The sequence below is a fragment of the Protopterus annectens genome, chromosome 9.part0 (genome assembly GCF_019279795.1).
Source record: "Protopterus annectens isolate FY-2018-M chromosome 9.part0, PAN1.0, whole genome shotgun sequence".
NCBI classification, from domain to species: Eukaryota; Metazoa; Chordata; order Ceratodontiformes; family Protopteridae; genus Protopterus; species Protopterus annectens.
The window spans coordinates 1,923,077,398-1,923,100,241 of NC_056743.1; the positions used below are offsets into that span (position 1 = coordinate 1,923,077,398).

The 22,844-nt window shown below is 41.8% G+C and overlaps 1 protein-coding gene across 1 annotated transcript in view; it reads left to right on the top strand.

Annotated features, from left to right (window-relative positions):
* Positions 1-15,027: 15,027 nt before the first annotated feature.
* DHPS (deoxyhypusine synthase) overlaps positions 15,028-22,844 on the top strand; it is a gene marked incomplete in the record, with an annotated part of 571,286 nt that continues 563,469 nt past the window's right edge. The window contains 1 exon segment of the mRNA XM_044084725.1: positions 15,028-15,250.

Genomic DNA, 22,844 nt, shown 5'->3' on the forward strand with positions numbered 1-22,844 from the left:
GGATTTCCCAGTTACTAACAGCAATAATTGAATGTATCCAGTGTCTGTGGTTGGTGGTCACACATAAATCCTTTTTCTTCTTTCTCTATTTCTGCACTGCTGTGCTTCATGCAAACCAGCTAAGCCTTATCAAAAAGGTTTTAAACATGTGGCACATTGTGGAAATATGAAATTAAGACAAGACAAAGTTGACAGCAGTATGAGACACAGAGTCACAGTCTGAAAAACACACTATATTGCTAATACACTTACAAAATCTCTACTTATATCAGGATTCGAACCCTCAACAACAGTACAGCTTCATCAGACAGGATGGCTGCCTTAGTCCTTTTGGCCACAGAACCAGCTTGCCAGAACAGGGGTCACTTATCACACGACTGCCTGTATAACTATGTACAGTGCTATACATGAGTTACCTAACATAAAGTATGATTAAATCTATAGCATTCTCCTGGAAATGTGGGGGAATAATAACTGTGACAAACACCCATATAATGTGGGTTTGGGGGTAGCATAGATGAGTTACTGTTATGGCAGTTACAAGGTGACTCTGTTTTGGGGGTGGTGAAGCAAACCACGTCTACTGTTAGGATACAGACAAGTGTGAAGTCAGACACTGCAATGTGTAGCCTCACTTTCTAACTTCTGTCTTGCATGATGACCAGTGATCTGCTGCAGTAGGAGTGTATGAAGGTTTCATGTTGAATGATGACCAGTGATCTGCTGCAGTAGGAGTGTATGAAGGTTTCATGTTGAATGATGACCAGTAATCTGCTGCAGTAGGAGTGTATGAAGGTCTCATGTTGAATGATGACCAGTAATCTGCTGCAGTAGGAGTGTATGAAGGTCTCATGTTGAATGATGACTAGTAATCTGCTGCAGTAGGAGTGTATGAAGGTCTCATGCACGAGGCCTACAACTTACAAATGAACACATACTAGTAAAATAATGTCAATAGTTACATGTTACGTTAATTTATGTACAAATACACCACTATTTACTTGCATACTGTACCAAGTTCAAAGATACAAAGGATATATCATAATACTCTACAAGACTACAGTGTAGGTTAAGGACTTATCTTGCAAATGCAGTGGTTGACACAACTGTAGTTCAGGGCTAACTCTGTCTGATACAAGCAGTACACAGACAATACATGGATAGGTACAGGTCGTGTGAGTTGCCTGGCAATATTTTTAATATAAGTATTTGAGTAGGAGAAAGGTATTAGATCCTAGATCCCTAAGTGGTCAGTGAATGTGCTATGCTTTGTCTCTTAGCCAAAGCAAGGGCATACTGAGCATGCCTACGTCTGCCTACAGGGAGAACAGCTGGGGGTTCCTCCTTCAAGTCCTCCTGTGATTGTGGTGAACTAGGCACATTGGTGGGGGATGTGTGTCCCTTCCCCTTGCTGATCCTTCTGCAGCTGTTTCCGCAAGATCAAACTTTGGAGCATAGCACATACTGTGAATAGTTGTGCACATGTGTGTGGATTATACTGCAAGGTTCCACCAGATATATATAGGAACTGTGACTTCAGAAGCCCAAACACACACTCTATGATGTTCCTAGTTTCTGCGTGTACCTCATTATGGCATTCTTCTACGGGTGTGTGTGCATTTCTGATGGGTGTCATCATCCACAGTTCCGGGGCATAGCCAGCATCTCCCAATAAATGACCCTGTGGGATGCCCCCTAGCAAACATCTGGTACAGCTGTGACGTGTGCCAGATATGGGAGTCATGATAACTGTCAGGGTTGCGAGCACACACATTTAAGATAATCCCCTGGGCATTGGACATGACTTGGCAGTTGATGAAGTGGTATCCCTTGCAATTAATGTAGATTCTACCCTGCTCACCAGGTGGTGCCTTGATGTGCACATGAGTGCAATCTAGGATACCCAGCACTTCAGGGTAGTGAGCTACGTGGTAGAATCATTGCATATTGCTGGCCCTCTCCTCAGGGGAAAGATATGTGTTCACTGGCATGTAGGAGCATAGCATCCACGAACTGGTGGAGTATCCTGGATGTTGATGCCTGTGACACCCCATCATTTCCCCAGTTGGTCTTTGAAAAGTACCTGTAGCTAATATACTAAGGGCTACACATACCTTAGTTTATGCTGGGATGGCCTCCCCTCAGTTGGCTCTGGGTCTAAGTAGAGGGCGGCAGAGATCACGGAGCTCGTGTAATATGTTCTTAGCCACCCTATAGCACTGTACAATCTCCAGTGCATGTAGCCCTTGGAAGGTTACCCTGGGCCTGAACACTCTTCCCCTTCTTGGCCTAGGCCTATTGTCATCAGCACCATTGATTTCAGCCTTTAGCACATGCAGATGTAGAATAGCAGCAGCAGCCCTTAGCATTATTTCAGTTAAAACTTGCAAGTCTCTACTCCAATGGTCTTGACGTATCAAGGAAAAGTAAAAATGTAGACTGTGTGCATACTTTACACATTTCTTAAGTAGGTCCACCATGTGGGATTGGCTATTTAAGATGGAATTCACCTGCTTAGGATATAATTAACATGATTTAAATGTCCTGCTTCAGTGTGAAGTAGTGCACTGTGTGCACTGGCGCTCAGTAGAGCGCAGCTGTACATAATTAAGGTAAGCAATGTAAAATGTTAGATTTTCATCCCTGTTGTCATGAAACATACAGAAAATGCTAATTACTGCAATTACACTTTATTTCTATAAGCTGCAATGTCAGAACAGTATGAGAAAAGTTGCCATAGCCTGAACTTGAACCAGGACCATCTGCTCTCCAGTCCAATACCTAACACTTGTCACCACAGGAGTAGTTACGCAATGTCCCATAACTGGAGGCTATTAGCAGAGCCCAGCCCCACTTACCGGGTTTGTGCAATGCCCAGCAGTGCTCAGCAATATTAAATGAATGCATCTGATTTCTATTTTTGGATGTCTAGCTCACGTCTGATATGTGGGTGGTCTGGTCACACAAACACATGCAATACACCAAAAAAAATCCCAAAGTGACTTCACACACCCCCTTGTTGTCATTGACATCCATTGGAAACATAAACACTGTGTAGGAGCTTACACGAAGTGAACATCCCTACGATTCCTGCTTTTTGTTATTCAACAAATCTACTGATTTTTGCACTCATTTGCACAATATCCATACTGACAGCCTGGAATTACATAGTTAGTAGCCGTGTAAGCTGGGCAATAGCACAGGAGCATGATTTTAAAGACACAAGGCTGGGAATTACTTTACCTATTGTGACACTGCATTATACTCCTCTTTTACATGATGTTTCTGGTCTTCATATTTAAAACCTTTTGTTGCAAGCTGTGCACTGCGCAAACATGAAGTCGAAAAATATTTTAAAATTATACCAATCTGATAACCCCCCCTGATAATTTTGGATATTGACACTGCGTACGTCTCCCATTATATGTGTGCTGTTACCTTTTTTGTGGGCATTATATCTATATTTCTGGACTTTTGCATGCCCTTGCATCCATGTTGACTCCTGTATGTGGAAATTTTCCATGTACATTACACATTTGTGCTTAAGGTTGTTGGATCACTTCATTAGCATACATTTCAGCTACTTATGCTGAAATTTGCATTCCATGAAAGTTTCCATTATTGCCCATGATGCATGATTGCACACTGCTACACAGAGTTTAATGAATCTAAAACTCACTGCACCCATGTTTGCATTGTGCCGCAACATGCGCACAGAAAAAATTACCATGCAAGGTTTATTAAATTTGCACCAGGGACTAAAGGTGGAGATATCTTGATTTACATTAAAAATAAACATTCCTCAAGGCTGGTCAAACAGGCCAATCCACTTGAGCTTCTCCACGTTCAAATCACTACAGGTAAAATCCAATACCACTTCCTTGCAGCTATAGGTCCCCCTCTATAACCCAGGAAACCAATACCATACATTTAAACTTACTGGAAACACTTGCCATCCAACTCAATACCATATTTATGGGTGACTTTAATTACCCCCCTATTAACTGGGAATCATGTACAACACCAAATGTACAGGCACAGAGATTTCTGGATTTGTAAACACAAACTCTCTGAACCAGACTGTCAATACACCAAGGGCTGCAACCATACTGGATCTGGTCCTCACTATATGGGACAGTGCTGCAGACCCCCACTAATGTAATGTCTTCTCTGGTAAGGTCAGACCACAAAATGGTTTCCTTTGAAGTAAAAAATAAAACCTGGAAACCCAGCTAACCTGGAATATTCAAGAACTAATCTAAGGCTAACTTCTTACTATTAAGTGATAACCTGGCAAAACTTCATGCCTCCATAAACCTTGACAACACTGTTGCCTATGCAGAACTGTTCACAGAAACCCTAATAGCATGTTAATAGCTGCAGAGAGGGAGCTATAACCACCAGGAAGAAGTATAGAACTAACTCAAAAAACACGCCACCCTGGTGGAATCACAACATCAATAGGCTGTGTAACAGATGGAAGAAAATCATGGCAAAAATTAGGAGTTGCAGCACCAAGCAGGATAAAAGCACTCTCTTCGAACTAAATAAACAACTGAGTGCACAAATAAAGCCTAACAAAGCCAAATCTGAGGTAAATCTCGTCTCCCAGGCCAAGGACAACCACAAGGTATTCTTTAGCTATGTCCGCAACCTCAAAGGCAATACACAATTGTGTACAGAACTTATTGTAAATGGAGCCACTGATACTGAGCCAGAAGATATAGCAAACCTCCTGGCTGATAAATTCAACTCCAACTTTACCCCTCTCTCACCATCAACCATCCCTCAGGAAATACCATCAAATATAACCCCCCCCTGCTCTGTCTAAAGCCAAGAATACTGCATCAATGGGCCCAGACAATATCCCAGGATCCTTCCTACATAGCATGAAACATGATCTACCAGACCCTCTGGAACTGCCATTTAACTGCAGCCTCCAAACAGGCTTTGTGCCTCATAAGTGGAGAACAGCAACAGTCATCCCTCTACACAAGTCTCACTAGTCTCATATGCAAAATCATAGAAAGACTTATCATGGAAATGAACAATAATGACATAGGAAGCCTTCAGACACTGGACCCAACCCAGTTTGGTTTCATCAAGGGCAGGTCATACCTACTCAACCCAATGGACTTCTTTGAGAAAGTCACCAAAGCAATGGATGAGGGCAAATGGTTCACACTGCCTACCTTCATCTGGCAAAGGCATTTGAAAAAATTCTGCACTCTGGGATTGTTGACGAACTTAAGAGATTAGGTATAAACCCTTATGTCACCCAGTGGATAGCCACTTGGCTCACAGATGGGACCCAGGCAGTTAGAAGTGGGGAGTCCACCTCTACAAGCAGGCCAGTCATAAGTGAAGTCCCTCAGGGATTGGTCCCGGGACCGCTTCTTTTTGGCGTTTACTTCTCTGAAGTCAAGGCCAATGTCAATGGCCTCTGGCTGACTAAACTTGCAGATAATTGCAAATTAGGAGCTGTCAGTGAATAGCCTACTGACACAAATGTTCTCCAGGAAAGGCACAGACAGACAAACAACTGGTGCCAGAGCCATGGAATAAAATTAAATGCCAAGAAATGCATAATAGTATCCTTCAGGAAGTCATCCACCCCTGAAAACTATCATATTGACCCAGTAATCAGGGACTTAGGGACACACATAGATAGTAATCTAGCCCTTGATCATCACGTGTCTACAGTATTGAGGAAATCATTCTATGTTGTGCAACTTATAAACAAAGATATGGCATCTAAGTCCAAGGAAGTCATTGTTCCACTGTATTCAGCATTCATCAGACCTATCATTGAGTAAAATACCCCATTTGGTATGCATCTAACCAGGCATATCCAACAACTGGAACGTCCACAGAAGTTCTTCATTAAAAGAATACAGGGTGTAAGTAGTATATCCTATGTAAATTCCCTCAAGGCCCTATCTCTGTATTCCATCTCCAACAGACTGCTGACGGGAAATCTATGCCTGACGTACAAGGCATTGTCAGAGCCCACGCTGTTGGACCTCCTGCATATCCGCAAAAGAAACAGCACCAAAATTACCATTCTAAATACTTAAACCTTGCCTGTGATATAAATAGGACCTGCTGGAGAGAGACAGGTATGTATCCCAGAGACTACCCGTCTATGGAACAAGCTCCCCATCCATGTGAAGAAGAGTTCCTCCCTAACCCAATTCAGGTGTAACTTGGACAGTTGGATGGAGTTGGATGACAAACAGAGTATTCATCCCTGGTTTGGTACCTATGTCTGTAATGGACACAGGCAGCCTGTAAATGGTTAATCTCCTAGGCCCCTGCTTGTAAATGTGTCATCTCCCAAGCTCCTGCTTACACTTATCAAGGGTACGAGAACTTGTCAGAGATTTAGGATGCATGGCTATGATTAAAAAGGCCTTTGTGGTCGTTATCCTAATACATACCTATAAACCCATGTTTGTGTGCTGCACACTTTTGTTAGAATACATGAGAAAATAAAAAGCTGTAGTGATGGTAAATTCAGCAGCATGCAGTAGTCACTAATGCTGCTGACACATGCAATACATAAGGACCTTATTTAAGAAAGGACCTTAACTAAAGACGTAGCTGAGGTGAGAAAAAGAGGACGCTAACCCAGGTGCAAGTCATTAGGAGGTGCTGTAGGTTAGTCCCTACAAGCAGTCTTGCAATCATTTAAGTAGATGTGGCAAAAAAAAAAATGCCATTCCCTTTTTCAGTAGTGTGATTTGAATTACACAGTGCAGGTGCCAATAGGACTTGGAAGTGCAAGCCTACAAGCAGCACTGATAATCATTTAAAGAGCCACTGAGATCATGACTGCTTAAATAATTTCAAAGACTGCTTGCAGAGTTTGTACATGTGTGTGTGTGTGTGTGTGTGTGTGTGTGTGTGTGTGTGTGTGTGTGTGTGTGTGTGTGTGTGTGTGTGTGTGTGTGTGTGTGTGTATGTGTGTGTGTGTGTGTATGAGAATGTAACTGGAGACAAACAAATCTCACAGTCATCATGTGCATTAAGTAAATGAACATGTAGTCTACTTACAACATCTGATACATATAAAACAGAAGCACCAAGCCAAACCGATCCAAAGCATGAGGCTTTATTGTCCACACGATAAGCACACAGACATGATAACACATACATGCACCAAAATCTTTGACTTTTCATAAAAAACTTCATCAGATGCATACCCATTCGTGTAGCAAATAAATTTATATATAATCACATCATCTAAAATCATCCGATAGCTAAGCAGCACTAATCAAATATTAAAATTCAACTACACAATTATATCACACTGTAATCTTCCTAATAAATAAAAAACACCTTATTAAACAGCTAAATAGCCATAAACCATAAATATAATATTGTTTGAATATATTAAAACAAATTAAACATTCTAAAATCAATAATAAAGTAGTAAAATAATAAAATATACTACATTAAATCTTCCATAAAATTCAATAGCAGTAACACCATCTTGTGAGCAAATCAATTATTACATGCCTCAGCCTATAAACAAGGAGACAAAACAGAAAAACCATGGGATAAAAATTCTAAATATAAATATAAACAAAGTTACACTGCCTTAATATGATTATAGTTAAATAAAATTATTACAAAAGCCTAATACAGAAACGTGACATATTAACTAAATAGAAATTCAGCTTTAGCTCATACAGTATGAAGCTATACACACATAATGCAAATATCTGGACAGCTACAACAAATTGAAAAAGAACATTGTCATCATGTGCATTAAGAACTATCCTAGTAGGACTAAATAAAAGGATAAATAAATACATAATAAATAAATAAAGTGAAAAGAAAAAAAGCACAGGCATTATGAGTTAAAATTGGATGGAAAAGTAACAAAGCAATAAACCAAGAGGAATGGATAAATAATGATACATATTTGACTTTCAGACTTCATAGCCTTCAAAAAATGCTTACTAGCACATCACCTGTTATTCTAGCAGTTGTTTTGTAAGTTTATAAAAGCAATATTTAAAATCTTTCCCTATTTTTTACCCTTAGCCCCCCCCCCCATTAGTTTTGTATAGCCAGCTTTAGGCAACAGTGAACCCTGTGCTCGCTAGGTGCCCCTGTTCCTTGGGGCCCCCAACACAGCAAGTTGTCTTATCTTGATATTTTGTAACAAGGACTGTTAAACACACAAAAGCTAATACAGTAGTCTTGTGTTCTTAATACACCATGTGGGTAATAACTCTTATTTGTATCTCCTTTAAAAGTCAAAGATATCTCTGGTTATAGCAACAGTGTTTTATCAAGTAAGAGGCTTAACAATTCCATTAAATATTTTACCACTGACATAATACCCCTGGCTTAGTTAAACCCTGCTGGTGCACACTCCGTCCACTAAACCTAACAATGGAAAAAACACTCTCAGAAAAACAAAACCTGCAGCAAAATTGCCAAGCAAAGTCACTTCACTTTATTTCAGGATTCTGGTACCTCAGCAGTTCGCCTTCAAGGAATACTTTACCCCCACAAGACAAGCACATTTATACAAACCCAGTAAACCCATTAACAACTAAATATTCAGTTATACATTAAATCCTTCAACCTAAAAACACATTCCTAATTTAATCATAGGTTTATAGGTTCATTGGTGTGTACTAGGCTAATGGCCCTCTGGCCTTTACAAGCCTAGCCGTAGGATTACCCTGGCATAGTGCCACCCGACCTTAGTTCCCAGTGCCTCTGTCGAGTAGAGCCACTGGGGTTATCCCCGGGATGAATTTTCTGTTTCCCATCCACTCATCAAGATTTCTCTTGAAGATGGTCTGTGAGGTGCTCTGCTTGACATGTATGGGAAGTCTATTCCAGAGCATGGGCAGTCTCTGGCTTATGAACCTGTCCCTCCAGCACATTCTGTTAATTGTGGTAATGAGGTTGAGGTCTCTGGAGTGTGTGGTGCAGAGGGATTGGGATTTCTTTAGATGTAGCATTTCTAACAGAGCTGGGTCAGACATGGCTTTGTAAGTCAAGCAGAGATCGCCTCTAACTAGTCGATAGAGAGAGAGAGAATAGCTAGAGTTTTTTGTCTGTCCATATAGGACAAGTGTTTAAGGCCTAGGATCCTCTTTGTCACGTACTTTTGTGGTTTTTCCAGTTGTTGCAGGTGTCTAGTGAGGTACATGACAAATACGGCATTGTACTCAATGATTGGCCTAATGAGGGAAGCATAGAGGGAGACAATGACCTCTTTCTTCCTGGATGCAAAACCCTTAGTAATGAGATGTGCCACATAGGACTTTCTGACCACAGTGGCAACGTGGTGGTCAAAAGAGAGGTTGCCGTCAGCCTGTGTTCCCAGATCTCTTATAAAGCCTTCTGTGTTCAGTGGACTACCATCAATGTGGTAATTCACAGGAACCCGGTTTTTCCAAAGGGGATGACGACACATTTTTTGGCATTGAGCTTAGGCCATGGTTCTGACACCAGTCATTGGTCTCAGTGAGGCCATTCTGTAGGATGTCAACATCACTTGGGGAGTTAATAATAGCTCCCAACTTGCAATCGTCTGCGAACTTTGTCAGCCAGAGTCCCTTCATGTTGTCATGGACTTCAGAGAAGTAGATACCAAACAGGAGAGGACCCAGGACTGAACCCTGTGGAACTCCACTTGTGACTAGTCAGCAGTCTGACTTGGAGTCAGCTACTTTCACACTGTGGGTTCTATCTGTGAAGCAATTTCCAACCCACCTAGTGATATAGGGGTTGATGCCAAGCTTAGTGAGTTTTTCTGATTCCTGAGTGGGGAATGGTATCAAAAGCCTTGGCCAGATCAAGGTAGGCTGTATGATCCACCTTGCCTTCATCCACAGCTCTGGTGACTGACTCAAAGAAGTCAACCAAGTTGAGCAGGCATAATCTACCCTTCACAAAACCAAACTGTGTGGGATCCAGAGTCTGGAGATTCCCTATATCATTGTTTATTAGTTCCATGATGATGCATTCCATAGCATTGTATATCAGACTCGTCAGGCTAATGGGACGATAGTTCCCAGGGTCTGTAGTCGCTCCTCCTTTGTGGAGAGGGATGACTGTAGCAGTGCGCCATTCAGTAGGGACAAAGCCTGAGGCAAGACTGTGACTGAACAGAGCACACAGGTGAGGTGCCACTTTACTTTGTATTTCATGTAGAACACAACCAGGGATATTGTCAGGTCCCATAGAAGCTGTATTCTTGGCCTTGAACAGTGCTGTTTTAACCTCTGCAGCAATAATATTGGGTGCCTGGCAATCTACTGGTATTGTGATTGGTCTTTTGGGGAAGGGAGAAAAAGGTAAAGTTGGCACTGAATCTGTCGGCCAGTATACTGGCAATAGCTGTTGGCTCTGTATAGGAGGTACCATTGTGCAGTAGCTCAGAGCAAATCTGGGTATTGCCATGGAGATTCTTTATATAACCATAGAAGGCCTTGTGTTTGTCTTTACTATCTGCTGCAATTCTGTTTTCATAGCTATCTTTAGATGATTTGATGAGGGATCTCAACTTTTTGTTGAGGCTGATACGGAAATTTTTCCAGTCTTGGGACTTCACCTTATTCCGCATCAGTTTCCTCCTCCTGTTGTAGTGTTTGTTTATGGTAGGGGACCACCAGATTGGCTTTCTTTTTTTTGGAGGACAGCAACTTGGTTCTATTGGGTACGGTGAGATCAATGCATTTGTGTACGTGTTCGTACAGTGCATTGGTGTATGATTCTGCGGTCACACAACTATTCTCCATTTGCATGGGTGCCGTGAAGTTAGCCACCCGTTTTTAAGAGCCCAAAGTTAGTTTTTGGAGAAGTTTTTTCATGGTGGTTACCTTTGCGGGGGAGAGGGATGTGGATTTCCAAGGTGATTAGTTTGTGGTCAGATCTAACCCCTAACCAGCGAGGAGCTGACTATTGGTGTAGAGCAACGGCCGCCCATGTTAGTAATGACCAGGTCAAGGATGTTGCTACCTCTAGTTGGGGTAAGAACGAGCTAGTCTAGGGCATTGGAATTAATGAACTCCAGGAAACGTTGGGCAAGTGTATTGGTACATGAGTTTAGCCAGTTAATGGAGGGGTAGTTGAAGTTGCCTAGTAAGACAGTGTTAGGTTGGACGCTAATATTCTCCAGGGTGCTTAGGAACGTGAAGTGCGAGTCTTGGGACATGGTTGGGGACCTATAGCAGGCTACAACCTGAATCACTGTCTTACCCAATGTTAGCTGCACCTGAAGTATCTCTGATGCGTTATGTTGGTCTACCAGTCTGGAGATGTGAGCATCTTTTATGAATATGGAAACATCACTGCCTTTGGAGCTTCGGTCCAAGTTCTGGGGCCGGAAAGTGAGGAATGGGTTATAGCTTGATAGTGCAGGGGTGCTTTCTGCTGCCTTGAACCAGGTCTCTGTTACAACACAAATGTCGATGTTCTCCATTTTAAGAGTGCTTTGAGCAAGTGCATTTTGAGATTTAGACTTCTAGCGCTGTGCAGCATGACCCTCAGATTGCATTTGTTTGTAGCTGTTACGGTGGTAATTTGGTCTTTGGAACACCACCTAAAAAAGGCACTATAGGAGTAGCAAGAGCCTTGGCCATTATCCGGAAGCCCAGGGGTGAGAGATGCAGGCCATCTCTGGCAAAGCATCGAGGTCTGCCACTCATGTCATCTCAGGTAGACAGATACTGGATCCCCTTAGAATGACACCAGAAACCTAGCCAATTGTTGAAATCAATAATTTCCTGCTTGCACTGTGGTATCATTCTGGGTGATGGTAGGATGCTGCTCAGGGCTAGGGTCATACCCTCCTGGGCTACATAATCCGTGAGCTCCTCCATGTCTCTTTTTATGTAGCCCAGGGTGGTACGTGTCAGGTCATTCACATCCACATGTACAATGAGAGAGTCATATTTGTACCTGTTATTGAGGGACCTGTGTGCGTGCGTTATGTGGCGGATCCTGGCACCTGACAGGCAGCTGACTGTTACTTTCTCCATATTCAACCTAGTGAGTGGGACATCAGTGTGCCTCACTATCGAGTCACCAATGACTAGTGTGTCGGGCATGCTGTTTTGCCTTAGGGGCTTTGGTTGACTGGCACACTGTTTAGGAGAGTGATGTGTCTCGTGATTAGTGTTGTGTTGGTCGAGTGCGTACATTAACATTTATTATAAATTCTACAAAGTTTCTACATTACCTTCAACATTATTTTAGTTATTCACAAAATACATTATAAAACAAAATTAACATCCAAGTACATACCCCATAGGGAACACAGTTCTATAATTTTGAATGTACCAGTATTGCATAATGTATTGCTATTTGCTTTGCTGAAGTAAGTACAAAACTAGTATTGCTATGACTTATTTTTATCTATGAACACACCCAAGAATGCCAGGACATATACATTATTCTTCTAATCTAGGTATCAGTAAAAAGTGTAGCTAACAAGCAATTGTATTTCAAAAGTTAGGCATAAATAGTTTCTTCCATTGGCTTTGTACAGATTTCTTACGATAAGCGGTTGAGAGGTACGGAAGAAACTGTGTTTATGTACCTGCTGCTCATTTCACTACTTCATTGGTGTGCCACCATCGTTATGTACAGTTTAATACTGTAATGTAGTATTCGTACTAACAATGTACTAATTTTACCAAAAGTTGATGTAGTGCTCACTTCTTGACACATTGCAATTTACTTTTTTGCATATTGCAGTTTAAGAATGCCGCTCGGTAGTGAAACACGCATGCTTGAACAGACTGCACTGGAGGCAGGACTGGACAGGTTTGGGCGGGGTTTTGCATCCAAGGGGCTGATGTGCTCAATATCCACTGTCACCAGACAACAATTCAAATTTTAAATTTGTAGTATACTTCTGTAACAGTGTATTCAAGAGCAGATGCTGATATGGAGTTCAGAAGACAGCAGTGCCTTTACTTTTTTGTTGCTCTTGTTTATTTAGTCTCAGTTCTGGTGTAACATGTAGTGATTTGATGCCAGATATAAGCAGGACACGATCAGACTTGTAAATGAAACCCATCTTGGTACAGAGATCAAAATTACAACCCAAAGCACTTTATTCCACATTTTCCTGCTATAACCTTCTCCTGTTGGACTTATTCTATATTTCAGACCTACCAGCATAAATAGATCTCAGTGTGAATAGTTTACTTCCAGGAGTAAGGAGGAAGCAATATAATTAAGAAAAGGATTTCAAATTGTGGACACTTAAATACTATAACAGTTATTGGAAACAAAATCATTTGTTCTCTTCCTATAACTAGAATGATCTTATAACCTCCTCCCCCATAGAGACACTTTCTGACAAACTTTTAATTTTATGAAGGGCATAGTCTGAGTATTTAATGATTGCAACCTGCCACCTTTTTATCACGAACGTTTCTAATCTTAGGAGGATGGGGAAACATTCTAACCAAAAGTAAAAGGCAGTTGAAAAGGATTATCATCTATTACAACTTTCAAAAAGGTGACTTTTGTACATACAAGCAAAAGAGCTTTATGTAAACATACGCACACAAAATGATACCATGAATGAAGGGAACAAGTCATTAATTCCTTAATACAAAATCAAATGTTGCAATAACCTCGGATAGATGTGGGTACAGTTACACACATCTATACCCACGCCTCTTAACTGCCCTCGATTTTGCAGAACGTCCCTGAATTTTCTTAGCTTTTGTTGCCCTGTTCCTCATAATTTTTTTCATTTTCCGCACTTTACTGAGGATTACAGTAAATACCAGACAGTAAAGTTTCATCTTTCTTTTTATAGAGGGAAAAAAATGTTTGTGCAAAACATACCTTTCAACCTCTCAGTGTAAGAAATCTGGACAAAGACTGACAAAATGGGGGGAAACAAAGGCCCCAAAATAGGGACTTCTTTTAAATATTACTCTTATAAGCTTAGAAAGTTGCTAGAGTGACAGGACTTGTTTTAACATACATTTTTTTCTGAAGAATTTGAAATATTTAACTCAATTACATGTCATTATTTAGTGACTTCAATCCTCAGATCAACCCAGTAGTTTGTCAGAAAAACACAGATTTTTATGAGGAACAGACCAAAAACGTGGACATTCTGCGAAAATATGTACAGTTGAGGTATGCCCTGCAAAACCTATTTATTCTGGTAACCTTTTCTAAGCGAGAGTGTAATATTTAAAATTGTTTTCTGTCCTCTCTGGCTCCGCCCACCCCATTGTTCCATATTTGTCCAGCATTCTTGCGCAACAAAATCGCTCTTTTTAGTTGTAAGAGGATATGACACTTTTTTTGTTCCAGTTATAAAACTGTTACTCTTTACATTCATACAGCAAATAAATGGAATTCTCTGCATTTTCAGAAATGTTCCAGGTGTTCTATTAAAACCACTGAGGTCTGTCCACGGTTGCTTGGACACATGCCTCTTAAGTCTCAAATGATTTTGGAAGGATGCAGCAACTTGTTCTCAAACTTTTGTTCAATCGTAAAACTGGAAATTATTTAGATAAGTTCTAAGATGATAGGAACATGTGTTTTCCCCAATTATTGTTTGCTTTCTCGGTAAATCCGAAGGAAAAAGTTAAGAGGTATGCTTGAATGACATAGATGATTGTATTGAATCTACTTTGGATCATGTGTGTGTGCGTATAAATCTGAAACATATTTCCAAGACTGGGGGAAATAGTGAAAACCGTGGAAGCATATCACTGTGTAAAAATGTGACCAAGGAAGCGGGAAAACGTTCCAGTTATAATTCCCAACATAGGGCACAACCTAATGAATATACCGCAAACATAAAAAGGCGCGATTTTAAAAGGAAAAACTGAAAGTGTGTACGTCTAAAACATCGGCATTAACCTTCTCGCCATACCGTCACCAAACGCTACAATTCAATAAATCAACACAAATAAACGTGGCAGGCGATGAATACCCTCATCACAATCACACGCATTATCGCCTAACCCGGAAATAGATGTCATCAACCGGAAGTACAATTATTCTCAGCTTTTGGTGCCAGTCTGTCTCCCCTCCCTTTCTCTGGGAGGATAGTGTACCGCAGGGCGGTAAGGGAAGAAGGGGAGTGGCCTTTGGTGTCAATATCTGTTGTGTACGCACATGGTTCATCTGTAGACTTTCGGCTGAACGGTGGAACCGAGTTTGCGTGGTGGTAAATTAAAGAGGTATTATCTTGTACAGCACTAGCTACTCTGTATGCTGTAATAACACACAGGTAGGATCATTGTGAATTTGTGTGTCTAGTGTGTCCATTTTAAATGATTTGTTTTGCTTTCATCTGTAAAGTGTTGTTGTGTCTTTCGGCTTTTAGTTGAAATCAACAGACTTATTAATCTGCAGTTGTATGGTCAATGGTCAAATACATTTGCAGAAAAAAGTTGCCCACTCTTACAGTCGCAGCGCACATTCTTGCTGTGCTTTCTTCTTTTCGCGCTTTTCTTCATGTAAAGTATTTTGCAGTATTTGGTACCATGCCGAATATTGCATTGGGGAGGGGGGTGTATCGTACTGAGTGTGCAGAAGAGTGCGCACGGACTTTCAAAGGAGTATGTTCATTTAGAATTCAAAGGAAACGTAAATTGCCCCGTGTCTGTTCGTTATGCCACCGTTGATGTGATGTAAGGAGATGCAGAAACAAATGTACGTTTGTACTGTTCCCCGTGATTGACAATGATGTCGATGTGATTTGTTCGTAGATCCTTGTTTGTTTCTGATCTTCACCAGGTGTTGCTTAAAATCTGACGTCTTTTCTTCAGAACTGTTACTTCCATTTTCCAGGGACAAAGCCAAAACTAATGGGGGACATATGTCAAATTTGATAATTCTTATGTATTAAAAGAACAGTGGCATTGCATCACGTTGCATTTTCTGAAGTAATATGTATGCAACTCTAATGTTAGCGTTACCGACTAAGTGATTTACGAGACAACCGTTTTACAAGGAACGGAGTAAGACATGAATCAAGTCGGGGACATTTGAGAGCAGTGTTCTCTCTCTCTTAATTTTTCCAAGCCTTCTTGTTATAGGACGGGAATAGACCCCATTCTAAGTTTGATTAAAGTTAATGAGTATTGTTTCCATCTTTGATGTTAGCCAAAAGTGCTCTTGGTAGTACTCGCAGTGTGCCCAGAATTGGCTCCTGCAATTCATGCCGAGTTACGTGTATCGGTAACATTTAAATGCGACTGCAAGTTAAATTATTTTTTATGATACTCATTGCTCCTGCTAGCATATTGGAACTTTCTGTGTATCCTCCTTCCACGTTGCTCTCGTTTCTGACAGCAAATTCTGGTATTTTATGATTTTGTCTCTCGGTACATAACAGTGTAATCATTGGGTGTAGCGGTTTCATGGACTACTATGTATTTTTTCCATATCTGTTCCATTAACTATTGGTAATGGGTGATCCCATGTGATGTAAACTTCATTTTCTATAATTGTTTGTGGCTTATGTTTCCAGTTCTTCTCAGCTTCAGTAATATGTTTGGACTATCCCCTAAGCAACAGTCTCGCTACATTATTATGCCTTCCAGTACATAGGCCTTCAAGATGTGCGCTGTTTAAAAAGCATACATAAATAAATTTTCTCTTTCTCTGGCATGTTGGATGGACTTTGTAAGTCAGCATGCACATAATCCATTACCATGGGCTGCCAGTTGTAACTTTTCTTGTTTTGGTTTAGATTCACCACTCCTTAACCATTCTTGCATTAAATCCTGATAGACATGAAGTGGTTCTGTGTTTTCTGTACTTGCAACTGTTCCTTCACCTTCTATCTTTCCTGGAGGTTTTTTTGGCATATTCAGTTGCTGACTGATTTTTTTTTATCTGCTTCTTGTTTAATTTCCATTACTGTTTGACATAGGTATATTTCTGCTAAATTAAGCAGGAAAATCATACTAGACTTGTTCTAGTGTTTTAAAACTTTCTTTATGCTTGGATCTTATAAGGGCAGCAAATATGTATGCAGTTGTATGACTGCAGATCTGTACATGTGATCAGTTTTGAGAAGGCCCATTCTTCCTTTAGAACAGGTATTATATGAAATACACTGATTTTCATAAATTATGCAACAAGTATGAAGCGTTTTTTTTTTTTTTTTTTCCCTGTCCAATTGATCCAGTACATTTGGAACCAGTCAATCAGCTGAAAACTAAGTTAGAACAGGAAGAGCAAATTGGTTTATAGCTTGAACTTTATTCCTAGATGTAAGAGCTGTTTTCGGTAATAATTTTAGTCTTCTAAGATTTATTCATATTTGTGTATGCTTTATTGTTGATCCTGCATTGATTCTCAAACACTCCTCCTTGCTCAAGTTCTTTTATATCCTGTACCTGCCCCAACTGATATTTTCTTGGTGCTGCAACCTTCGTGCTTTAAGGGTTGTTTTGCACCTCTATCAAGACAAGATTACAGTCTTGTATCATCTGAGAAAGTTTTGACAATTTGTAGTTGTGTTTTCAGTTCCACATCTGATAAACTATGCAGTTTTAAATCATCCACAAAAAGATAAGCCTTTACACTTAGTTTTAGGGAGCCAAATTGTATCCACGACCTAATTTAAGGACAAGACAAAAGAGCAGTGGTTGCTGATCTCTGGGCTTTGGCTTGGTTCCTGTGCTATTCCATATCCTTATTTGGATAAAGGGAAACTTCTTTGTTCACCAGTGGGAGTGGGGAGCACTGAGCAGCCTATTTGTTCCTAGAGCAGTGGTTCCAGTCAGAAACTTGTAGTCTATTGGCCATTTTGGGTCAATTCCTAGCTCTTTTCAACCCCCTGCTATAAAGCCCGCTTTAGCACGCTTTTGCGTGATTTAGCGCGGAGTTGCCCATAGAGCAACATCGGGCAGCGCCGGTTGAAGAAGGTTAAACTATTTCTGGCTCCGTAAAGTCTGCTCTTCAATTTTTCCCTTAGAACTTCTCTACGTAAAGTCTGCTCTTCAATTTTTCCCTTAGAACTTCTCTACTTGCAATCTAAACAGTCTATTCTCTATCTCAAAAGCTCAGCACTTGCTCCTAAAGCATTTTTATATAGGTAAAGTACTTGTATACTAAACAAAGTACTACATTAGCCTAGAATCCCCTTGAGTGCCCATTTCCCTATAGGTCCCTTCTGACTCAGTTACACAGCAAACGTTTTCACTTTTTCTAGCATGTCGAAGGGTCAGTTGCTAGCGTCCTCTCCTGTTCAGCTGGTGAATCTGGGCATCTTGAGGCAATGTTACAATTGCCTCATGTACACAGACATCCCACTCCTTCTCCCACAAAACACAAATACATGTGAGAGATGCAACTATATAGCCAAACTGGAGGCTGAGCTCTCTCAACTCAGGACTGGCAAGACCAGACAGGAGGAGAAGGAAACCACGCACACCACAAACCCAGTTTCACATAGAACTATCACAACTGCAAAACAAACACATAAACACACAAAGACATACTCAGAGGCACTGATCAAAAATCTACAGAGGCCTCCAAAGCCAGACACCCAAGCAACTGCCACCTTAAGACATGCAACACATAGTTCTCAAAGTCAGTGTACTAAACAGTCACAGCCCTTAAGGCCAAACACAATGCCAGACACACTTGTTATAGGTGACTCCATAGTCAGACACCCTGACGTCCCACTCACCAGACTGAACAAGGAAAAGATCACAGTAAGCTGCCTGTCAGGCGCTAGAATCCGCCACAACACAAGCACTCGGGTCACTCCACAGCAAGTACAAGTATGACTCAGTTATTGTCCATGCCGGTGTGAACGACCTGAGACGTACCTCCCTGGACTACATGAAAAGAGACATAGAGGAGCTCTCAGATTATGTAGCCCAGGCCGATATGACCCTGACCCTGAGCAGTATCCTACCCTCACCAAGAATGATGCCACAATACAGAGACAAAATGATCAGCTTTAATAATTGGCTTAATTACTGGTGTTATTGGGGATCCAATGTCTGTCTGCCTGGGATGACATGCTTGACAAGCCATGCTGCTTCGCAAGGGACGGCTTGCACCTGTCACCCCTGGGCTTCCGGATATTGGCAAAGACTCTTGCCACCCCCATAGTGCCTTTTTTAGGCCAGGCTCAAATGATAAACCTACCGCCCTAGAAAACAAAAATGGAGAAAAACTAAGGGTAATACTGCTCAATGCCAGAAGTCTAAACCTCAAGATGCACGCCCTCGAAGCCCTCCTCAGTATAGAGAACATCGATGTCTGTGCTGTGACTGAAACCTGGTTCAAGGCTCCTGAGAGCACCCCAGCACTATCAGGTTATACCTCATATCATGTGTTCCGGCCCCAAAATCCGGACCGAACCACAAAAGGAGGGGGAGTATCCATATTCATAAAGGATACCCACACCTCCAGGTTAGTGGCAACGCACGAAGCATCGGAGACCATCCAGGTGCAATTAACCGTAGGTAAAACTGCCCTACAGTGTGTAACATGCTACAGACCACCTTCTCAAACTCAGGAAACCCACACATCCTTCCTGAAGACACTGGAGAGTATGAATGTCTCTCCAAACACCATCATATTGGGTGACTTCAACTACCCAAACATAGACTGGGAACATTACTCAAGCCCCAACACCCTAGCCCAAAGGTTCCTTGAGTTCATAAACTCAAATGCTATGGAACAACTAGTCACCATTCCCACAAGAGGAGAAAATATACTAGACCTGATCATCACAAACATGGGGACAAAATGCTCCACACCGGAAGTATATCCCTCATTGGTGAGATCAGACCATAAATTGATCTCACTGGAGATCCACATCCCGCCCCCACCCCCAGCAAAAAAGACCACAGTGAAGAACTTCTCAAAAGCAAACTTCACACTTCTTAAGACTGGAGTGGTATCCTTCAAGGCCCCCAAGCCAGTGGAAACAACAACCCACGCTGCTGAAACCCTTACAAATGCCTTCTACGAGCACCTCCAGGAATGTATGGATCAAGCAATCCGTAATAAAATCAAGACCCTTTCCACCAAAGGCAGGCGCCCGGTCTGGTGGACTCCAGCCATAAACAAACTCTACAACAAGAGGAGAAAGCTACTACATGACAGAGCAAAATCCCTAAATGGGAAGGCATCTCTGATCAATACTAGCAAAAAAATACGATCACTCATAAAATCATCCAAGGCCAACTTTGAGAGAAAAATCGCTAATGACACAAAAGACAATCATAAAGCCTTCTTTAGCTATGTTAGAAACCTGGGTAGAAACTCCCAGATATGCTCAGAATTAGTCCAAAATGATAAAAAAATCACTGAACCCACAGACATTGCCAACATACTGGCAGACAGGTTCAGTGCAAATTTCTCCCCTCCCTCCCCCCCAAAAGGAGAAATATCTATCCCACCAGAGTCTAGCCTCCCAAACATCTCAGATGCCCAGGTGAGAGCTGCTCTCTCTAAAGCAAAAAACACAGCATCAATGGGACCGGACGGTGTCCCCGGCTGTGTGCTACACAAACTCAATGAGGAACTAAACCCATACATAAGGCTGCTGTTTAATCTTAGCCTTACTACAGGATACGTACCCAAAAAATGGCGTACAGCAGCTGTGGTCCCACTCCACAAAGGCGGTGCTTCTACAGACCCTGGAAATTCCCGCCCCATAAGCTTGATGAGCCTTGTCTGCAAAGCTATGAAGAGGATCATAATGGAACTCATAAATAAAGACATTGGGGACCTGCAGACACTGGATCCTACCCAATTTGGCTTTGTCAAGGGCAGATCCTGCCTCTTGAGCTTGGTCGACTTTTTCGAAAACAGTCACCAAGGCCTTTGAGGGTAAGGCAGTTCACACAGCCTACCTTGACCTAGCAAAAGCGTTCGACACAATACCCCACTCGGGCATCATAGAAAAGCTCACCAGCTTAGATGTAAACCCATATGTCACATGATGGGTTGCAAACTGGCTCAAGGACAGAACACACAGGGTTAGAGTTGCTGGTGCCATGTCAGACTCTAAGCCGGTCACAAGCGGTGTCCCACAGGGCTCAGTCCTGGGCCCCCTCTTGTTCGGCATTTATTTTTCTGAAGTGCAGGCAAACATAGGGGGATTGTGGCTGACAGAATTTGCAGATGACTGCAAACTGGGCACCATAATTGACACTCCATCAGACACAGACATCCTCCAGAAAGGTCTCATAGAAATGGATAACTGGTGCCAGAGCCATGGCCTTAAGCTAAATGCCAAAAAATGTATAGTCGTACCCTTTGGGAAAAACAAGGTAACCCCTAATTACCACATAGGTGGTAATCCAGTAAACACGGAAGAAGTTATCAGGGACCTGGGGACCCAAGTTGACAGTAACCTCTCTTTTGACACTCAGATTGCCAAAGTGGTTAGGAAGACCTTCTACATTGCCCACCTGATCATGAAGGGATTCACATCCAGATCAGGAGAGGTCATTGTACCCCTGTACTCTTCACTTATCAGACCAATGATTGAGTACAACGCCCCATTCGGAATGTACCTTACCCGACACCTGCAGCAGTTGGAAAGACCCCAAAAGTTCCTCACCAAAAGGATAAAGGGGCTCAAACATCAGTCATACGATGCCCGACTGAAGAAACTCCAGCTCTATTCAGTCGCATACCGTCTGCTCAGAGGTGATCTGTGCCTGACATACAAGGCCATGTCCAACCCGGAATTAATGGACATGCTCCACCTCAAAAAATCCAAATCCACCAGAGCCACGAGAGCAAGAGACTTAAACCTCAACATGGATATAAATAAGACGTGCTGGAGGGACAGATTCATCACCCAGAGACTCCCTACACTATGGAACAGAATCCCAGTCCATGTGAGGCAGAGCCCCTCACTGACTCTGTTCAAGAGAAATCTTGACGAGTGGATGGGAGATCGTAGGTGTACCCCGGGAATCATCTCTGTATCACTGCTGGACAGAGGCACAGCAAACTAATGGGTATAGTATTCTCATCCTAAGGGGTGGTGAAAGCCACACACACTCTGGCTAGGCTTTTAAATGCCCTAGGGCAGATAGCCTAGTATGAACCTATGAACCTATAAGTCTCCCTGCAATATCCCCGTGTTTATTCCTGGGATAATAATTTTTTTAAGATGGCGTAGCTGCAAAGTGGTTTGCCACAGTTTCATGGTCACTGTAATGTAATTTATCAATATAGGGTGTATCCAGTAATTTAGTAAAGCCAGGCATTGCAGATTTGTATTAATTTCAATTGAGATTTGTATTAAAAAAAAAAACATTTTCTTTTCCCCTTATATTTTGCAGTTTAGTTGACTGATAACTAGATGCTGCAGTTCAGGAATGATTGACTGCTGTATTTCCCCAAGAATGGATAACTACTTCTCATTGGTACCACTGCTCATTGTATTTAATGGATAAGTATTTTGCATTGGTACCACTTTCCAATTACGTCAGTTTTCTCCTTAATTTAATGCTAGCATCAATAGTTTCTTTATCTAGTTTTATTAAGCTTTACTCCTGCTAATAGCTGTACCACTGTAATTGCCTTTAGGACTCATTGGGCTTAGGAGTGTAGCGTGTGTAGCTGCTTGCACCCCTTCCTCCAGTGCTGGATATATACGCACGTAGTGTGGCATGCACATGTCTTCCTGGTCTCCATAGCATTGCAGACATGTAGGCAGGAGTTGTGAAAGTGCCTCCTGGTGAAGTTATCTAAAGAGACTGCTCACCGCCACCATCCCTCCCAACCAGCCTACTGACTTCATGGGCCACAGCCAAATTGGGCTACCTCTTTTCATCACCTTACTGCTGTACACCATACATGGTTAATGTTTTGTGCTGAGAGTAGAC